Raw genomic sequence first — 21,397 nt, forward strand, 5'->3', positions numbered from 1 at the left:
TGCACTGAAATCTTCAGGATGGTATATATTTATGACATTCCTGTCCTTCACTAACTGTAGATTTAAAGCCATTGTCTGTACATTTTTTGTATTAAGGGCATTGTTTTTGCTATGCCAAGAACAACACACAAAGAAAATGGACAAAGGCTGTTAGTATTCCCATAGATCACCAGTGTCATAAAAACAAAATCTTGCTTGTTTGATAAAATATGTCTCCTTGAGAACCATTTCATTTAATATGAAAACATTCCTATCAGAGTTAATGTAGTATGAACTAAACTCAGAACAGTCAATAACATATTTATTTCTGACATAATAGAAGAATGCATGGCTTTCAGGGGAGCATTTTGCATTCTAGTGAGCATTTAATAAAACCTATTATTTCAAAATACTATTGCTTGAGAAGAAAGAAGATTAATTTTATCACTTTGTGGAAATGTTTTGGAAAGATTTTCAGTGTGCCTGACTGGGATTCCATTGAAGAAAAAAAAGTTCATTTAGACACTTGAAATGGCAGTATTTTCAAAAGACTGCAATGACCTTTAGGACTTCTGAGGACTTAACTCGTGTTCAGTTCTAACTGGCTTCAGTCTTGCTCAGAGTTAGTTTGTCTAAATTCACTGAAGTCAAATGGATTTTAAGTAGTCTAACTCTGGTCAGGATTTCAGTTATGGACTGTGGTATTTCAGAATCTGATTCTTATGACATTCAGCACCAAAGTAGCCATGACATTAATCGTGTGGGTGCAATTAACTGCTTGCTTTTTTCTCTTTCTTTTAACCAGTGGCTGGGTAACCTGAGGGGACAAGAAGTTTAACTCTTTCTCTCCCTGTCACCTCATGACACCTCATGACTGAAGCTGCTATGAGCATTTCAAGGGAAGCCTCCTCTAGTATCAATGCAATTGTCCTTTGATATGCAAATAAACAGCTTCAGAGGGGCAATTTTTGCTAGGACTGTGGCAAGAAGCAAAAAGGCCAAGCTTCCCACTGGCTGCTGTTTACATAGCAATGTGGTTTAGTTGTTCTTGACCCCCTGGACCAGAGCACGCCAGGCACTCCTGTCTTCCACTGCCTCCCGCAGTTTGGTCAAACTCATGCTGGTAGCTTTGAGAACACTGTCTATAGCAATAAACAGGCACAATTAATTGCATTCGCATAATTAATGTCACACCTAGGACAGTTTCAGGTGACTTGTTCATTCAGCATTCATCCTGATTGATTTGCAGGGAGATCAGACTGCACTGGCTATTCAAGGAGCATTCATTCAGATTTGCTTGTGGGGAGTTTAGGTAATGTTGCATCAGAGCAAGTGTTATTCCACACTTCCCAATGGATTCTCTCATATTTGAGGGAAGCAGGCTTGTTGCTCCCCCCCAATCAGATAGCATTGCATATTTTTTTTGTTGGTAGTATGTGACTGTCAGTCGAGAAGCGCCCCCAGTTCAGCACTTACTTATAATTTTGATCACTTGCTGGCCACAAATGAATACCAAAGCAAAGCATGCATGAGTGGGTGGTTGGGCTAGTAAAAAAAATGGCAAGTGACTGACCTACTTGCAACTCTCTGGAGTGAACATGCCCAAATCATGTTTGCCTTCTCTGTTTTTTGTCCCTGGCATAGTTCTCTTTTTACCAATAAACAGCAACAGTAAGTAGTGCGGAGACCAGGCTTCTGAACCTCGCTGAGCGGCATGTGTGAGGCAGCCCATTGCTTGGGCCCAGCTGGCTCATCTGCAGCACAACTGACTGTCTGACATTAGCAAGACGGGCCAGAAAGTGATGTTGGAGTGGTGAATCCTGGGGGTATGCCAGAACACATCCCTGAGCCAGGATTAAAGCAAGGAAGGGAGCAGGGAAGAGTGGGGGTCCGTCTTTGTTATCGTTTTGCCTTTCACTAGCTATGGCTTGTGTGCCAGCTATGGCCATTCTCACCATGCTCTGGTAGGGATACCTGGCCACAGTTTCCCCTGCATTTGTAACCTCAAGACTTGATCATCGCAACGTGTTATATGTTCCCCTCCCCAGTCATGATCACATAGCAAATGTCCCCCTGGAGCAGCAATTAGCTTTAGAAAAAACCTCCCATTTTTACTGGGACTGGCAAGGATTAAAACCTTCCCTTTGTAATTAAAGGGGTTGTTTCATTTCCCCTTCAGAGTTTTTAATGGGAGTTGTTTCTCCACTCTTTGGCCTGCTGCTAGTTTCTTTACTGTTTTTTATTTATTGATAAGGACATTACTACTGTTATAATGTAATTTTATTTTGGTTTTGTAAATTGCCCCAATTTCTTTTGAGGAAGGGTGGGGTGTATAAAATGTGGATTTTGTTCCATTTTTTTTTTAAAAAATACAATAATTTCTAGCTTACAGAGGATCCTATAGTATGTAAGAATGTACATATAGCAGTTACCACTTTATGAAAAACTACGTGAGAAGTCAGCAACATAACAGGTAGCTTGGATTAATCATTCTGGTCACCTACTGTTTTCTTCCTATTATCACTCTGAAACCTTTCCCCTCTGATATTACAGATAACCTACAGTTTATTTCAGCTGTCAAAGAGACCAAGTCCTGCTGGCAGTTAATTTGGTAATGATGTGATTTATGGAGCCTGGCTAAATGTTGTGGTTAAGAGATGTTCTTTAAAAAAGCAAAGCCGGGGGAATCCTAAGTAGGAATTTTTAAAGCAGCAGAAGCAGCGAGAGCAGTGGGTCAGCAAACTTTTTGAGCAGGGGCCAGTCCACTGTCCCTCAGACCTTGTGGGGGGCCGGACTATATTGGGGGGGGGGAATGAACGAATTCCTATGCCCCACAAATAACCCAGAGATGCATTCTAAATAAAAGCACACATTCTACTCATGTAAAAACATGCTGATTCCCAGACTGTCCGCGGGCCGGATTTAGAAGGCGATTGGGCTGGATCTGGCCCCTGGGCCTTAGTTTGCTTACCCATGAGCTAGAGTCTTCATCCAAACACTGCAGCCTTTTTAGTGGTGCTGCTCTGTACATACAGCAGTCTGACATGGAAATTGATATGAGAATGACATGGAAAAACATGAAGAGAAATCTTTCTGCTAAATTTCTGTTTCATGTTCCTGTTTTATAGGAGCAAGGCCTGATAAAGGAGGCAGCAAAGCTACTTCATGCAAAAGTGAAGTCCAGAAGATGCAGGAATTAAAGCAGAAGTATCCTACAGGTCCAGGTTTTCTGCTCCATTGCTAGAACTAATGGAATGGCTTCTTGAATATGACAGTGATGTGGGATTGAGGATTGGAGTGATCATTCTGTGATATTATGGCAGTGAACAAAGCTGTATTGTAACTTTCGAATAAATGTGTTTAAAAAACAGAACAGAACAAATTGAAGAAGGAGAAGAAGAAGAGGCGTTTGGATTTGATATCCCGCTTTATCACTACCCTAAGGAGTCTCAAAGTGGCTCACATTCTCCTTTCCCTTCCTTCCCCACAACAAACACTCTGTGAGGTGAGTGGGGCTGAGAGACTTCAGAGAAGTGTGACTGGCCCAAGGTCACCCAGCAGCTGCAGGTGGAGGAGCAGAGACGTGAACCCGGTTCCCCAGATTACGAGTCCCCCGCTCCGAACCACTACACCACACTGCTCCCTAAAAGTGTTTAGGAATTATGCAAACTGGGAAACAAACAAGAGCCAGGCATTTGTTGCCTTCTCTTCATGTGAAGAAGGTGGTTTGCATAGATTATCTGGATCCAGGGGGCAATCTGGAAGCAAACAGGTATTGACCGCAGCTCAGACAAAGAGTGCAGGGCAGAGTTGGAAACTTTAAAGCACCCTTCCCCAATCTGGTACCTTTTCCAGATGTTTGGACTCCAACTTCCATCCGCCTTGACCAGCATGGCCAATGGTCAGGGATAATCAGAGCTGAAGTCAAGGCTTCATTATTTTCAGATAATGGAGGCTTATAATTTGGACAAGAAAATTGGCTTCCAGGTGGAAAAATCCAAACTAGAAACAGAACTGTTAGAACCCAAAACTAAGATACTATCAAGAATGTATAACTTGCTGTTGAAATGGAATACTCAGGATGAAATGGTTAAATCTGCTATGATTAAATGGGCACAAGATGTTGGACATAACATTATGTTTGCTGACTGGGAACAGTTGTGGACCACAGGTATGAAATTTACGGCATGTAATGCCTTAAGAGAAAATATTATGAAAATGATATATAGGTGGTACATGACCCCAGTCAAGCTTGCAAAAATTTATCATTTGCCTGATAATAAATGTTGGAAATGTAAAGAAAATGAAGGTACATTTTTTCACCTTTGGTGGACGTGCCCTAGGATTAAGGCTTTCTGGGAAATGATTTATAATGAATTGAAAAAGGTATTTAAATATACCTTTGTGAAGAAACCAGAGGCCTTTCTCTTGGGCATGGTCGGCCAATTGGTGTTAAAAAAGGATAGAACTTTCTTTATGTATGCTACAACAGCAGCAAGAATACTCATCGCAAAGTATTGGAAGACGCAAGATCTACCCACTCTGGAAGAATGGCAGACGAAGTTGATTGACTTTATGGGATTGGCAGAATTGACTGGCAGAATCCGTGACCAGGGAGAAGAGTCGGCAGAAGAAGAATGGAAGAAATTCAAAGACTATTTGCAAAAATACTGTAACATTAAGGAATATTGAGTGATGTTGGATTGAAATTAAGGGGTTATTAGCTGTAATGGTACAAAAGAATATGAAAAAATACTTCTTTTTCTTTGTATATAAGTAAAAGTATAAGTTACAATAAGTTAAGAAGATGGATAGAAAATAAGGTTTTTAGCTGTAATGCTATGAGATAGGGATTTGCTGGATGAACAATTTGAACTGGAATACAAGAAGGGGAGGCATGAGGAGGTCAGGGAAATATGTTATTGAAAAATAAGTTATGAAATTTATGTGTTTTTAATATTTTTTCTTTTTAATTTTTTTCTTTTTTTCTTTGTTTGCATAAAATGGAAAACCCTAATAAATATCTTTTTTTTTTTAAAAAAATCAGAGCTGAAGTCAAAAACACCTGGAGATCTGCTCTGCACTTTAAAGGTCCCAGTGAGAGCCTCTTCATCCCTTGGGCCGTCTGATGCCTGCAGAATTGGCAAGAAGCTGCTCAGGCACAAAGCAGCAGGGGACTGAGGGCACAGGATCCACACCATACCTTTAAAGCACAGGACTCGCCCCAAAGAATCCTGGGAACTGAAATCCCCACCCCAGCTGTACTTTGAATGCCTGGTGCAGATCTGCTCTCAGTTCCAGACCTATGCTTATATTTGCCTGTGGGTAGATTGTAGTTAGCCGTTGTAATTTGAATTAATGATGCATTGAGCTTATTTCCATGCACCAGAGCACAATTTAGCTCTGAAGCCTATTTTTGATGTGCCGAGGTGCGCAGAGAAGTGTGAAGCTGATATCACTTTACATTTGCTAGTTTTCACTTTCAAAGAGTGTGTTTAAGGTAAAAAATTATCATATCTGCAATGTATGGCTTCAAAAATGAAACTTCAGACAGATCTATAGGAAATAAAACAGGAGATGCAAAGTATCCTGGCTATCAGACACTTGATTAAAATGTCCTTTTCATGGAAGTAAACACCATTTCTCTGAGCTCGCAGAACAAGCTTGTTGCATGGATGGATTGCTTCATTTTCATTACAGGGACCTTGTCTACCTATGTTCAGTATTCCACAGCTATTCTCAGACAAGTAGTGCAATGAAAGAGCCCCATCTTCTTCCAGGATTAGCAAGCGGTAAGAAAGCAGCAGGAATGGTATCTGTCACCTCAGGGAAAGAAAGGATTCTTGACAGCTTCATTAGGCTGTCGGGAAGATTCACTTTTGGACCCTGAATCTGAAAATCTGCCGCCATGTGGATGATTCCTTCCTCAGTGAGACACATATTCCCTTTGCAACACCACTAACGGAGGCTGGCTTGTTATATATTTCTTGGCTATCATAGCCCCAGCAGTGAGATTAGATGCCCTTGCATGCTGTGGTCTAGTGATTGTGACATTGGACTTGGGAGAAGGACAACCAAGCTCAACCAAGCTCAATCAAGCATGCCACCGTCTCTTAGCGCCACAGCTAGAAGGAGTAAGTAGGTGAAAGTGTTTGCTTTAGGAACACTGGAAGTGGCCTTCTGTGGAGTCAGGGCTATTGAACCCCCTTGCTCACTCACTCATTCCCAACCTGATGCCCCCAGCCAGGGATGATGGGAGTTGCAGCCCAAGGACTCTGGGTGGCACCAGGTCACAGAAGGCGGATTTATTCCTTGCAGAATAAATGCAGAATTGGCTAAGCTAACAGATAAACTACGAGAGAAGAACAAAAAGGACTTCAAAAGAGTCTGGGAACCATTTATACTTTATTTGCAAAAAGAAGAAGAAGAGTTTGGATTTGATATCCCACTTTATCACTACCCGAAGGAGTCTGAAAGCAGCTAACAATCTCCTTTTCCTTCCTCCCCCACAACAAACACTCTGTGAGGTGAGTGGGGCTGAGAGACTTCAGAGAAGTGTGACTGGCCCAAGGTCACCCAACAGCTGCATGCGGAGGAGCGGAGACGCGAACCCGGTTCACCAGGTTACGAGTCTATTGCTCTTAACCACTACACCACACTGGCTCAGAAACAACAGAATGGACCGGATTCACTGGCAGGATTTGAATAAATGTTCACAATTTCATTTGAGTAACAGATATTTCAGAGAAATGATAAGGGATTTTATTTTTGTGTAGGAAAAGCAGGATACAATAAATAAAACTAAATAACTCAGCAGAGGGGGAGTTGAGGAAAGTCCAGAGGAGGGGAGGGAGAATAATTGTAAATAACATGATGAATGAGATTTGTATCATTATTTGTTATAAAATTCAATAAATATTCATGTACAAAAAAAGTTGTTTTTTTTAAAAAAAGGCGGATTTAGCCCAATATTGGTCTCCAGGCTTTCAGCGCTCTACGGAGTTGCTGGGGATGGAACATGGGATATTTTACATCAAAAGCACATGCTGCATCCACTGAGTTATGCCCTTTCCCTCTCGGTTGCATATATCAGTCAGAAATAAGTTAATTCAGTGGAATTTGCTTCCCCATATTGGGCACAATTCAAGGAAGGTTGCAGGGGAAGATGGCACTGGTGCAGCTTGAGCACAATAGTATTACACACTAAATACAGTGGCTCACAGAAGCTTGTTCTCAGTGAGGTCAGAATGCTCTCCTGCTTTGGTATTTGTTGTTGAGGCAACATGACTGCAAGAGCAGTTGGAGGGACATTTGGGGGAGAGGAGAATGAGCAGAGCCTGTTTCTTCTCTTAGAGCCTGGCCTGGGGGAGGAAGAGTGGATTAAAAATGGGTGGGGCATTTGCAAGGGAGAATCAGCAAAGGATTAAGCACCTAGCTCCTCCTCACCATTTCTGGGCTGCAGGCAAATTTCTGCCATTGGTCCCTTCCAACTCCGCAATTCTATGATTCTATAATTCAATGATGATCTTTGTGGGTTTATTTTGGGGTGCTGTTTTAGCTTACTTGGAACTGCAGGCCAGGCACGTTCAGCCTAGCTGTTGGTCTTCTTTTGCAATGCACAGGGGTTACTGGGTTGTGGCTTGATATATGAAGATTCAGGACAAATGAAAGTCCCTTTTCACACAGTGCGTAATCAAACTATGGAAATTGCTCCCCCAAGAGGTTGTGGTGGCCACCAACTTGGATGTCTTTAAAGGATTATTAGACAAATCCACAGAGGATAAGGCTATATTCTGCTCCCCCATTGGAGGCAGGAGACCTCTGAATGCCAGATTTTGGGAATCCCAGGTGGAGAGGGTGCTGCTGCCCTCCGTTGGTCCTCGCAGGGTTCCCATAGGCATCTGGTTGGCCACTGTGAGAACAGAGGGCAAGCCTAGATGGGCATTTGACCTGATCCATATTCATCTTATATTCTTATGAAGTGTTTCTCAAAGGTAAGAAATCAGGGCGCATGACACCTTGGGGCTTATCTTGGGTTTCTTCTGTAGCACCAGAATGTATGGGAAATGTGTTGGCAGTGACAAACCTTTTCTTTCTATTTCTGCATAGCTGCAGCTGAGGGTAATGCATATTCCTTCGTTCCATTTCCCATATGTGCAAATCAAAGCTGCAGGTTAGAATCCCCGGGTCACCCATAAGGCATACATTTGGTTCCCCTCCCTTTTATTTCATGTTCTTCAGTGTTTACGATGGAGATGTGTGCCTGTGCAGTCAGGAGGAGGAGGGGGCAGAACCTGAGTAGTCTGCCTTAGGCAACAAAATGTCTTGGGCGAAGCCCTGAACATCCCACTGTGCTTTGAATTGCAACCCTGTAGGGCACTGCCTGGTGTGCTGTTTAGTGAGCATTTCCAAGAACAAGAAATGTAAAAACCAGCCCTGAGGCAAGATTTCCAGCTAGACTGATAAGGCCTATTGAAACTAAAATCAAACACACGTGTATCGGGCCTTCGAAGGCCTAGGGGGTGGGTGGGCTGTGTCCTTTGCAGCACAGATCAAGTCCTCCCATTGCTTTTTCTATCACTGGAATGTCACCATGTGATAGTAGCAACAGGCAGACCTTGATCCACACTGAAGAGCCTCCACAAAGCCTGCAGAAATGAAGCAATTACATCTTGATCCACAGCAGTACCTCAAGCACTGAGCATTTGGTTATGTCTGGGTGCTCTTTCCCCCTCCCTTCCCAGCACACCTTATCCACTTCCAGTGCCGCCTGGGATCTTGGCTTCTTCCAATGCAGGCAGAGTAGGCTGCTTGCCAAGGACAACTGGGCCAGTGCCCCCCCAAGCCCACAGTGCCTACCCAAAGCTCCCCCCCCACTCCTATGCTATAACCATTCACTCTATGCTCTTCCTCCTCCTTCTTGGTGTTTGCATCACTATGGTAGGCTTGCCATACAACTAGAATACTGCAGTCGGCAGCAGTGTCCGGGCGGAAATTGGCAAAAATGTCCAGGATAATCCAGTTGTATGGCAGCCCTTGTCAACATTGCTGTTTCCCCATAAAAATAGCTCAAAAACAGCTTTTTTAGCTCAACGACTTTGCCCCCCCCAAGCTCAAGAACTTTGCCAAAAAAAAAAAAAAGCCCAACAGCTTTTCTGACTGGATTTTCACTGTTTGAAATATGGCAGCCCTACCCTATGGCATGCCCTCTATAGCTCTGGAGGAAAAAGAATCCACCAACTCCTGTTGAAAAAGAGGGCAGCAAAGCCCTTCAGGACTCTGTTTCTCCTCCTTGCCTTGTGATTAGTAACATCAAGCAAATCAGTACAAGCTATTTGCATAAAGAAGGACATTTGTGATTAGTGCCCACAGCCAATCCGCTTCAAGCGCTGTGAATGCTGACTTCATAAGCAGCAGCAGTGACCATATCCTTGCAGAATGCTCTCAGAACCAGGCAACCAGGGTAAGCTCGCTGCATTTTAAGATTGCACCATCCATCCCCCTGCCAAAAAAAGCACTGTGATTGGAGTGTTGGGGAAAATTCTAGCCCCAGATTGGAAGCTACAGCTCTCAGTCAGCAAAGTCTATTCCACCACCTTCCCTTTGCATTCTGCTTATATGGTACTGTAATTAATAATGGCAACTGTCAGGGAATCAGGAGCAGGAGCACTGGGGAGAGAGGATTGGGAGAGCGAAGGGGAAGAATCCGAGGGCAGCGTAGGGGAGTATGACAGTGGCCCGAGAGATTCCATGAGCTTCTCCAGTGAATCAGAAGATTCCCAGAAGGGGGCGCCGATGGTCAGGGCAAGGGGGGTCCCAGGGGGGACGCACCAGAAACAAGGAGCCAGAGGGGAACCCCAAAGCAGCAGTGGAGGATCAGGACCAGTTTCCCCACCAGAGCGTAGTGGGGGGGAGGAGTCACATGTGTCAGAAGCAGTGTCTCCTCCAGAGAGGGAGTCAGGGCTGACCACGCCTCCAACGGAGGGGAGGTCAGTTGCAGCTAGCCCCCCCGATGGGGGAAGCAGTGACAGCAGCAGTGGAACGGTCAGGAGGAAAGCTGCTGGCTGGGCGCGCGCGCCAAGTTCAAATGTGCAGGCGCGCGGAACAGCAGGAGACCCGGATGGGGAACCAGCTCCTAAAGCCCGCCGGAGGGAGGGAGAAGGCTCAGGGGAATCAGCCTCAGAGGAGGCTAGAAAGGGCGAGACCCCGGCGGGCAGGCGGACCCAGAGGAGGAAAGAGCAGCGGAAAAGGTGGAGCAAGGCTAGAATCTTAAATTGGTGTCAAGGGGGAGGAGACTCAGACGGAGCATCAGTGGTCTGAGACTTTGGACGTGGGGCTGCGCGCTGCGGCTCTGGAAGTGAAACTGAACTTCAATAAAGACTTTTATACTTAACAACGAAGCAGCGTTGGTCCTTTGTGAGCTGGGACCTAGGGTAGCTCTGACAGTATGCTCCGTCTCTTTTAAAAACCTCGCAGCGTGAGTTGGTGCAGCGAGGGGCAAGACTTGGTGTTTTGCAAGCTCACGAAGATAGGCAAAGATGGCTACAGAGAGCCAGGTGAAAGAACTGCAAGAAGCAGTGACGACGCTTTACGCAGAAGTAGCAGCATCCAGGAAAAGAGAAGAAGAAGCAGTAGCGCTCTGCCGGGATCTGCAGGCAAGGTGGGACCGTTGGGGGAAAGAGGGGCTGCCAGGACCCAAACCGGAGGGAGTTGGCCTCGGGAAGAGGGGGGGCAGCCTAGTAGCCCACTTCGATGGGAACCTGCAGCAATACCCTAACTTCAGAGCTGACGTGGTTTACGCGCTCAATTTGCTTCGGAAGGACTTTAGAGATGAGGAAGAGAAAGTGGGCTTCATAATCACTCATTTGCATGGGGAAGCAAAAGCGTGGCTGCGGAATTTGTGGCGCGAAGAAGACCCCGCCCTCAAAGATTCCGATGCATTTATCAAAGCTATGGACGCTTGCTTTAAATCTACGGTAGATGTAGATGTTGCTCGGAGGGAAATGCATGGACTGCAGCAAGTGAAAGCGACGGTGAGACAATATCACTCACGCTTTTTTGCCTTATTGAACGTGCTGGGCTGGGAGAAGGACTCTATTGCTGTCAGAGACCTGTTCTGGGAGGGGCTAAGTGGAGAGGTGAAAGATGAGCTGGCAAGAGGGGAACGACCGCAAAGTACCCAAGAAGTTGCCCAAAGAGCGTTGGCGATTGGTGTGCGCCTGGAAGGACGCCCTTGGAGCAGGGAGGAAGGACGTAAGGCAAGCAGCCCAGCCAGGACAACCCCTTTCTTTCCCAGAGAGGCGGGGCGGGCGCTGTCCATGCCTCCTTTGGGAAGGGGAGAAGAGCCGATGGAGATTGGTGGTGCCAGGGCTCAGACTGCCAGCAGAGCCCAAACACCAGGAGCAGTCAAGGCGAAGGCTCCTAGAGGGACCAGGAAGTGCTACATCTGCGACAGTGCTCAGCACATGGCCAAAGAGTGTCCCCAGAGGCTCCAGAAGCACACTGCAGCCTCAGCAACAGTAAAGGGAACAAGTCAGCAGCCGAAGCAGCCGCAGGGGGAAGAAGACGCCTGGTTGGAAACAGAGCCACTGGGGCCCAACCAGGCAAGTCAGTGAAGCAGTCCCCAGAGATTTTACAGCCCACAGACCCCCTCCCACCCAAACCAGTGGTGCAACTCACCGCATCGCTCCAGTTGCCCACTGGGCACACCATGCAAGTACCAATAACCATTGACTCTGGGAGCAACGCAGACTTTATAGGAGTGGACTTTATCAAGCAACATCGCATAGCACTCATGCCAGCCACGATGCCCCTAAACGTCGTCACGGTCGATGGCAGGAAGCTACTGGGAGGAGAGGTGGTACAGCAAACACCACCGATGGTGATGCATATTGGAAACCACCGCGAAGTCATCAGCTTCAACGTCACCCACCTGTCAGACACGCCCATAGTGTTGGGTATGAGTTGGCTGGATAGGCACAGCCCGGCATTAGCATGGTACCAGCGGCAATTGACCTTCTGCTCCTCCTACTGCGCAGAACACTGCATCCAGACCCGCCAGGAGGAGGAGGGGCAAGAGGATGAACCGCAGTTACACCTAGGCATGGTGCAAGCGGTACCCAACAAGTACAAGGAGTTTTTGGAGGTCTTCTGCGAGAGGGAAGCGGATAACCTGCCTCCCCACAGGCCTTACGACTGCAAGATTGACCTCCTGCCGGGAGCGACGCTGCCGACTGGGAAACTGTATTCCATGTCTGAAGACGAACTGCAAGAACTCAGGGAGTTCATAGATCACAACTTGAAGCGGGGGTTCATCCAAGAATCTAAAGCAGTGGGGGGCAGTCCCGTGTTTTTCGTGAAGAAGAAGGACACGCCCCAACGCAGGCTCATAGTTGATTATAGGCTCATAAATTCCAAAACAAAGCCCGCAGCATTCCCCATGCCCAAGATCGACGACCTGCTCGCGACGGTGAGGAAGGGACGGATCTTCACCAAGTTGGATCTACGAGGGGCGTACAACCTTATACGCATGCGGGAGGGCGATGAGTGGAAGACAGCCATGTTTACACCTTTAGGCACCTATGAATATCGCGTAATGCCTTTTGGTCTGCAAAATGGCTCCCATACCTTCCAAGCTTTCATGCATCACGTGTTAGCGGGACTCCTCTACAAGAAGTGCGTTTGCTTCCTGGACGACATCCTGGTCTTCTCGGAATCGCAGGAGGCTCACGAGAGGGACGTCAAGGAGGTCCTGCAGAGGCTACGGGAGCACAGACTTTACGCCAAATTAGAGAAGTGCCAGTTCGACATGACGGAGGTGGATTTCCTGGGCTACAAGCTGTCCGACAAGGGACTCGCCATGGACAGCACCAAGGTCCGCGCGGTGTTGGACTGGAAGAGCCCGCGCAATCGGAAGGAGGTCCAGAAGTTCGTCGGCTTCGCCAACTTTTACCGCAAGTTCATCAAAGGGTTCGCGAAGGAGACGGCGGCCATCACGGACACCCTCAGCTCCAAGAAGAAGAAGTTCACCTGGACGGACCAGGCGGAGCAGTCCTTTCGGAGACTCAAGCGTCTCTTCGCGTCCGAAGAACAGCTGCTACATGTAAACCCCAGCAGACCAATGAGGGTTGAGACGGACGCCTCGGACAGAGCGGTGGGGGCCGTCCTGTTGCAGCAAGATCCGCAAGGGGAATGGAGGCCGTGCGCATTCTACTCCAGGAAACTCAGCAAGGCGGAACAGAACTACACCATCTGGGACAGGGCGTTGCTGGCCATTCATGCAGCTTTCAAGGTGTGGCGGCACTTCCTCGTCGGAGCCAGACACACAGTGCAAGTCTGCACGGACCATAAGAACCTGGAGTACTGGCGCATGGCGCGGTTCCTGAACCAGAGACACATTCGCTGGGCGGAGTTCTTTGCGGATTTCGATTTCCGGATAGAATACATCCCGGGAGACAACAACGTCATGGCGGATGCACTATCCAGGAAGCCGCAGTATCTCGAGGAAGCGGCGCCGGTGGCGGCCAAGCACATTTTCGCACCGAAAGCATGGGCGTGCGCTTCAGCTGCCGTGGACCTGGACGCGGTGCGTCGAGCGCTGCAGACGGATTCGTTCGCACAATCCAAGATGGAGGAGGTGCGAAAAGGCACAGCGAAGGACGACGAGTTCCAGATACGAGACGGACTGCTCATCCGCAGAGGGGCTCTCTACGTGCCCGGAGACGACCTCCGCACGAAAGTCTTGCAGCAGCTACACGACGTGCCCAGCGCTGGGCACTTCGGCAAGGACAAGACGGCGGAATTAGTAACCAGAGACTTTTGGTGGCCCAAGGTGAGGGGAGAAGTCGCGGATTACGTCTCCAGGTGTGACACCTGCCAAAGGGCCAAGCCAGTACACAGGAAGCCGGCGGGTCTACTAGAACCCCTACAGACGCCGCTCGAACCGTGGGAGAAAGTGGCCCTGGACTTTGTCACAGATCTGCCCAGCTCGCGAGGCAAAACAGCGGTGCTCGTGGTCGTAGACATGTTCACCAAGATGGCGCACTTTATTCCGTGCGCGAAGGTGGCCACAGCGGAACAGACCGCCAAGCTGTTCATAGACCACGTGTTCAAAGCTCACGGCCTGCCGCGGTCCATCCTGTCCGACCGGGGTCGCCAATTCATCTCGAGCTTCTGGCAGAAGCTGCTGGGCATCCTGAACGTCAAAATCAACTTAGCGTCGGCACGACACCCGCAGACCAACGGACAAGCGGAGAGGGTCAACGCCATCATGCAGCAGTACCTGCGATGCTACGCCAATCAACAACCCTCGACCTGGGTGGACTACCTACCGCTGGCCGAGTTTGCCTACAACAACACGAAGCACGGGTCTACAGGAGTGACACCGTTCTTCGCCAATAATGGGCGGCATCCCAGAACTTTCCCGGGGTTAGAGACGAAGGGGGAGGGGGAGCCAAGGGGAGCAGAGCACTTAGCAGCAGAGTTACAGGAGGTCCACGAGCAACTCCGCAGGCAATTGGAACTGGCGAAACACGCCTACAAAATGCAGGCAGACAAGCACAGGAGGGTCGGGGAGGACATCCGGGTGGGGGACTGGGTCTGGTTAGCAGCCCAGGCAGTGCCGGCCAGGACGCTAGCTAAGAGGAAGCTCAAGCACAAGCAGCTGGGACCTTACCAGGTCGCGGCGCAAATCAATCCAGTGGCCTTCCGGTTGACACTCCCGGAGGGCTCCAGAATGCACCCAGTCTTTCATAGGTCAGTGCTCACACCCTACAGGGAACCCCACAGGTTTCAGGAGACAGGGAACGCGCCAGACCCACTTAACGAATCTCCGAAGAGGGAGGGGTCACGGAGGGCGACGCCACTCAACGAGGTCACGGAGATTTTGGACTCGAGGTGGGGGGAAGAGGGGGTGGAATACCTCCTCGCCAGGGAAGGTACCCCAGCCTGCGCTAACAGGTGGGTACCGTGCTATGCCGTGGAGGAGCACTATCTTAAAGACGAGTTCCATGCACTCTTCCCACACAGACCTATGCCGGCAGAGTATTTCGACGACTGGCTCTTCACACCCACTCTGTCAGCCAGTACGTTCCAGGGTTTTTCATCAGCTGAAGAGACGACGCCGGACACTAGCTCCTCGGAGGGGTCTCTCTCGGGGTTTGCCACAGACCGCTCCTATTGGTGGGACACTCAACCGGAGGTGGGGTGGCGCAGGGAGCTGCTGCAGGGACCTTTGCAAGCAGTCTCACCAGAGGTACCCGGGGGAGGGGAGGACATGGACGTGTTGGGGGAGGATCCTGGATTCGAGCACATCAGCAGAGAGATGGAAGCAGAGGAAATCGACGTCGACGAGCCCGTTGCGGTTGGGCCGGATCCAGTGGACCGGCTACACACCAGGGGGGAAGAATGGTATCCCGCACTCACACCCACTGGACTGGAGCACCCGGAACCCACACCCGAAGAGGGGAAGGGGGGAAGGGGGGGCTTCGAGGGGGGGATGGATGTCAGGGAATCAGGAGCAGGAGCACTGGGGAGAGAGGATTGGGAGAGCGAAGGGGAAGAATCCGAGGGCAGCGTAGGGGAGTATGACAGTGGCCCGAGAGATTCCATGAGCTTCTCCAGCGAATCAGAAGATTCCCAGAAGGGGGCACCGATGGTCAGGGCAAGGGGGGTCCCAGGGGGGACGCACCAGAAACAAGGAGCCAGAGGGGAACCCCAAAGCAGCAGTGGAGGATCAGGACCAGTTTCCCCACCAGAGCGTAGTGGGGGGGAGGAGTCACATGTGTCAGAAGCAGTGTCTCCTCCAGAGAGGGAGTCAGGGCTGACCACGCCTCCAACGGAGGGGAGGTCAGTTGCAGCTAGCCCCCCCGATGGGGGAAGCAGTGACAGCAGCAGTGGAACGGTCAGGAGGAAAGCTGCTGGCTGGGCGCGCGCGCCAAGTTCAAATGTGCAGGCGCGCGGAACAGCAGGAGACCCGGATGGGGAACCAGCTCCTAAAGCCCGCCGGAGGGAGGGAGAAGGCTCAGGGGAATCAGCCTCAGAGGAGGCTAGAAAGGGCGAGACCCCGGCGGGCAGGCGGACCCAGAGGAGGAAAGAGCAGCGGAAAAGGTGGAGCAAGGCTAGAATCTTAAATTGGTGTCAAGGGGGAGGAGACTCAGACGGAGCATCAGTGGTCTGAGACTTTGGACGTGGGGCTGCGCGCTGTGGCTCTGGAAGTGAAACTGAACTTCAATAAAGACTTTTATACTTAACAACGAAGCAGCGTTGGTCCTTTGTGAGCTGGGACCTAGGGTAGCTCTGACAGCAACACTTTGGAGAAAGCCCATCTGGCTTCAGAGAGGCTGCTGTTTAGTTCTGGGTTGGATAAATCACTACAACCTGATTTGGGTCCACCCAACCTGTGTTGCAACATTTTGTAGTTGTCTTGACCCAATCCAAATTCAGCACAGATTGTTGAAAAATGGCCCAATTTGATTTGGGATTTGGACAAATCAGTCCCACAGCCCTGTCAGCCATCACCAAATCCTGGTAATCACAGTTTCTTGTTTGAGTTGGATATAAAGGAAACCATTTCATTAATCCACATTGCATTTAATTGCAGTGTGTTGAGACAGGAGCATAGTAGGGCAGCATTAAGCCAAAATATGTACATTCAAACTGGGCTGCCTGTCTGAGCAGGCAGGTCACATGGCTTGCTGGCTACAGACCCCCTCATAAAATTCCTCCAGAGTGCTTTAGCTCATCTTGGTAGATAGTTGGGTGATATGGAAGAACAAAGAAGCTTCAGCAACTTCTGTGGCACTCACACAAAGAGATCAGTTTTTTCCAAAGTATTTTCAAAGCTATGGCAAAGGAATACAGGAGACCTAAGAGACCTAGTATAGCATTGTGGATGATTGATAAAATAAACACAACAACACAGCCATGTGCAAAGTTAACCTTGCAAACTGGAGCAGGGAATAGAAACGGTTGCAGAAACCTTTCTCTGCCATCTGTTTCCCCATGAAACTTCCATTGAAAAGCTGTTTCACCCCGTCCCTAAGCAGGCCTCAAAACTCTGCTGTTTGTGTTAGTAATCACACCTAAGTCATACCTCATCAGTATAATTAATCTTTGCATATGGTGACGGTGCAGCACTCCTACAGAGAAGCCAGGAAATATTACCTTCAGGAACAGAGTCATTTTACCACATCAAACTCATCTCTATGTGGGAGTAAGTCCGGTATACAGTCATTCCTATAAAACTTTTGCAACTTTCTCTGTTTGTGTTCATGCTTTCATATCTCATTTTTTCCTCCAAAGATTGCCACACTGGCAACATCTTGATAGAAAAACCTAAACTGGGAGGCAAAGCAAGCACCCCGCTGCCCTGCTCCAAATTTCTCCCTCACAAAGCTGCTCTTCCGAAGGAAAAGCAGCCTTTGTCACTTGCAAATTCTGCCCTGGGTATTCTATACTTAACACTGACAGTAGGGGAGAATGCTGGCAATGAGGGTGAGGGGAGAGAAATTGACTTCATCCATTTGCTTTAACAATGGAGTGTCAAAGATTTTATATTTGACAAAGGAAAATAGATTTTGGCCGAAGTTATTGCAAGCAGGAGAAAGAGGGAAGGATAAACATTGTTCTGTGCAATCTACATGATTTCACATTGAAATGAAGGGCAGTAAACTAAATAGATTTCAGAAGGGGAAAGAGAGAACTTGAGCTGAAATCAGCCTGAGCACGGAACCAATTGAGTAGGAAGTAATGGAATCCATTGCACATACAAAAGGCAACATCGGAACCAATAAAGCTTAAAGTCAGAGAGCCAAGACCAAGCCATCTGTCAAGCAGCAACTCTTTGATTTGCTAATACAACATTTGGAAGAATTACAGTCACAAGCATATTCTCTTACCAGAATGTACTTTAACCCTTAAAAAGGAGTTACGTCCTGACAGTTACGTCCAGTTGCAGACGACTCTGGGGTTGCGGCGCTCATCTTGCTTTACAGGCTGAGGGAGCCGGTGTTTGTCCGCAGACAGTTTTTCCTGGTCATGTGGCCAGCATGACTAAGCTGCTTCTGGCCAACCAGAGGAGCGCACGGAAATGCCGTTTACCTTCCCACCGGAGCAGTACCTATTCATCTACTCACAATTTTTGGCGTGCTTTCGAACTGCTAGGTGGGCAGGAGCTGGGACCGAGTAATGGGAGCTCACCCCGTCGCAGGGAAGGAGCCTTCAAGAGGCTCCGTGGTTTAGAACACAGCGCCACCCACGTCCCATACTTTAACCCTTAAGTTTCTGTAATTTATTTACTGTATTGGCCCAAATATAAGCCATACTTTCTCCCCCAAAATTGGGCCATGAAAAGTTAAAGTGTGGCTTATATTTGTGACTCTATGCCCCCCCTGGAAGCAGCCTGGGAGTGCAGGGTGATGGCGTGCAGCCCACCCACCACTTCTAAGCCTCCCCCAGTGCTGGCTTGGTGGGGGGGAGTGCTGGGAGGCAGTAGTGCCAGGAGGCAGGTGCGCAGTGCGCTCAAAACTGAGTGCCGGCGCTGGCTTGGGGCGCAGGGCGCTGAGCACAGGGCTGTAGTACCAGGAGGCGGGCCGTACTCGCAAATAAGCCTTGAATTTTAAAGGTGCGTCTTATTTGTGGGTGCGGCTTATATTTGGGCCAATACGGTAGTCATTTTCCGCCCGGAAGTTTACTTGGACAATTACGAAAACTGTTATGTAATATGCAATACAGGTAACTAATAAATAGCTAAAACACACAGAGTAGAGCTCACACAGAAATTGCAAGATTCCTTTAAGGCAACTGGAACAAACCAAAATGTAGATAAAATATCTCTGACTGTATAAACACTCAACTGGGCCTCTCAGCTCAGCAGACAAGATCAATGCATGTTAAAAAGATTTATAACCTTTCTACCTAACATAGTTTCATTGTTCACAATTAAATGAATAGAAGGCACAGACTCTTTTCACATCAGCATGTGTTAAACCATTACCCTAGCCTAGACAAAGGGGGGGACAGGAGCTGCCCCCTTAATAAACGAAAGACAGAAAGGGCCAGATTTCAGCAGCAATGTACAGCAGATCTTAGCTTCAATCCCTAGCAGCTCTGCCTTAGAGAAAAGGTTCCTGGGCATCAGGGTAAGGAAAGAGCTCTGCTAGGGCAGAGATGACCAACATGTGGTCCTCCAGATGTTCTGGCCTACAACGCCCCACCCCCCCATCCCAGACAGTGTGGCCAGTGATCAGGAATGATGGGAGAGCACATGGCATCTCCACATTGGTTCCCTCTGGCATGAGGCGCTGGAGGGATGATGATGTCAGTTAAGCAATGATTTGATATGACACAGCTGTAGATGAGAGACTGTTCGTTTCTTTCTCATTGGTTTTATACTGTAATAGATCTATGATGCTAAATGTTTAGGTTTAGTAAATATTAGGATTTCATTAGAACTTGTATAAGACTGTATGTATATTAGAAGGGGGTTATGTAACAGGTTTGAGGTGTTTAATTAACGTTTATGTGTAAAGACTGTGTATCAGACCTTGAGAATGGATTCAAGAGTCATGTGGACCTACTTCTGAGCATCAGCAATTAGCATGTGAAGAGTTAATTAGCCAAGGTAAATGTCCTAACTGTGTACCAGCTTTTAATCCTCGTCAGGAGGTGAAGAAGGAACCACACTTGTGTGTGTTCTGGAGATAATAGGAGTATAGCATCTAGATCAAGGGAAGTAATAGTGCCACTGTATTCTGCTCTGGTCAGACCTCACCTGGAGTACTGTGTCCAGTTCTGGGCACCACAGTTCAAGAAGGACACTGACAAACTGGAACATGTCCAGAGGAGGGCAACCAAAATGGTCAAAGGCCTGGAAACGATGCCTTATGAGGAACGGCTAAGGGAGCTGGGCATGTTTAGCCCGGAGAAGAGGAGGTTAAGGGGTGATATGATAGCCATGTTCAAATATATAAAAGGATGTCACATAGAGGAGGGAGAAAGGTTGTTTTCTGCTGCTCCAGAGAAGCGGACACGGAGCAATGGATCCAAACTACAAGAAAGAAGATTCCACCTAAACATTAGGAAGAACTTCCTGACAGTAAGAGCTGTTTGACAGTGGAATTTGCTGCCAAGGAGTGTGGTGGAGTCTCCTTCTTTGGAGGTCTTTAAGCAGAGGCTTGACAACCATATGTCAGGAGTGCTCTGATGGTGTTTCCTGCTTGGCAGGGGGTTGGACTCGATGGCCCTTGTGGTCTCTTCCAACTCTATGATTCTATGATTCTATGATTCTATGATGAAGAAGATAGGTTGCAGAGCAAAAAGGATCATAGAATCATACACATGACACAACCCTTAAAACAGTGTAAAATGTGAGGCTAATTTAAATCCATATTGCAGAAATCGAACAGTGCAATTCTTGAGATGTCTGCTTAGAAGTCATCCCTATTGACATCACCTGGACATGTACAGGATTGTGCTGTTAGAGTTGTTAAGAATATTTCCAATTAAAGTTAGAATTTTGGAAGGTGTTTGTTCAATCAAGCTATAGACCTAGTCAAGTTAGACTGCAAGAGAGTTGAGTGGGAAATGAATGGTTGTGAAAGGCAATGCTGTGAGAAAGCAGCTGAAGAGCATGGTGTGCCAGAAAGATCATAGAATCATAGAATCATAGAGTTGGAAGAGACCACAAGGGCCATCGAGTCCAACCCCCTGCCAAGCAGGAAACACCATCAGAGCACTCCTGACATATGGTTGTCAAGCCTCTGCTTAAAGACCTCCAAAGAAGGAGACTCCACCACACAATGCTGGTGATGCTACCACGGATAAGCTTTGGGTGGCTGCTGCTGCTGCTGCTGCTGTGTGCCCTTACATTGAAGGCTTAAGGTTGTTTACATGTGTAAAATAAACCAAATATCATTAAGACACTAGCCCCCATTGTGACTAATTTCCCCAAAGGAACACAGACCCCCCTGAAACCCCCCTGGAATCTTGCTACCATTCGGCAGACAGTCGGGGTGATGTTCAACTTTTGTAACAATATAAACAACTCCACCTTTACTCACAGGGACAAGATGGGTAACATTATAAAATAAAAACTTAATTTTAAAAACAGTTTGATAACAATAAATACAACAAAGAAGATGTCAGGGACCGGCTGGGCCCCAGAGGAGGAAGCCTCAGAGCCATAGCTGTCAACTTTCCCCTTTTTCTAAGGGACATTCCCTTATTCTGAATAGGATCCCTCGCAAGAAAAGGGAAAAGTTGACAGCTATGCTCAGAGCCCGGGGATTGGTGGTGGGACACTGAGGAGGTCAAAGCTTGGGAAGAGGGACTGGGTGCCGAAGGAGCAACAGGGTTTTGTGAGCCGGGAGAGCCTGTGACAGGGAGCAGTTCAGACTCTGATGTTGAAGCAGAGGAGGGG

General features: G+C 48.0%; 1 protein-coding gene and 1 long non-coding RNA gene across 3 annotated transcripts in view; one reads left to right on the forward strand and one right to left on the reverse strand.

Moving 5' to 3' along the window:
- LOC310745658 overlaps positions 1-3,322 on the forward strand; it is a 28,723-nt gene extending 25,401 nt beyond the window's left edge. The window contains exon 3 of the long non-coding RNA XR_014540287.1: positions 3,108-3,322. This is a non-coding gene — a long non-coding RNA (uncharacterized lncRNA). The remainder of the gene's footprint in view (positions 1-3,107) is intronic.
- CNTNAP2 (contactin associated protein 2) overlaps positions 1-21,397 on the reverse strand; it is a 999,981-nt gene that overhangs the window by 144,403 nt on the left and 834,181 nt on the right. The gene's annotated exons all lie outside the window — the stretch shown is intronic.

Source organism: Podarcis filfolensis (genome assembly GCF_964270895.1).
Source record: "Podarcis filfolensis genome assembly, chromosome: 12".
Lineage (NCBI taxonomy): Eukaryota > Metazoa > Chordata > Lepidosauria > Squamata > Lacertidae > Podarcis > Podarcis filfolensis.